Genomic DNA, 276 nt, shown 5'->3' with positions numbered 1-276 from the left:
ACCCTCGTCTCCACCGTGGTCGTGCCAGGAGGACAGAGTGGCATCTCTGGTGCCAAGCCCCATCTCCCACCCTGGGGATTCCCGAGGGTCACCATGCAGCCATCCTGCCCCTGGCTGATTTCTGCCTGGTTTTACCCCAAATCTGCCCTCCCGTGGCCAGAGGAGCCCCAAGGCACCGGAGGGAGAATAAACGAACTCATGTTGTTGATGAGGACACAGGGTCTGGAGCCTTCCTGGGGTGCAGGGAGAAGGGGGGGCTGGTTGGGGTGGGGATCG

Source organism: Merops nubicus, unplaced genomic scaffold, assembly GCF_000691845.1.
Source record: "Merops nubicus isolate BGI_N331 unplaced genomic scaffold, ASM69184v1 scaffold33315, whole genome shotgun sequence".
Classification (NCBI taxonomy): domain Eukaryota; kingdom Metazoa; phylum Chordata; class Aves; order Coraciiformes; family Meropidae; genus Merops; species Merops nubicus.
The sequence above is the reverse complement of the archived record's forward strand: the minus strand, read 5'-3'. Positions refer to the sequence as shown.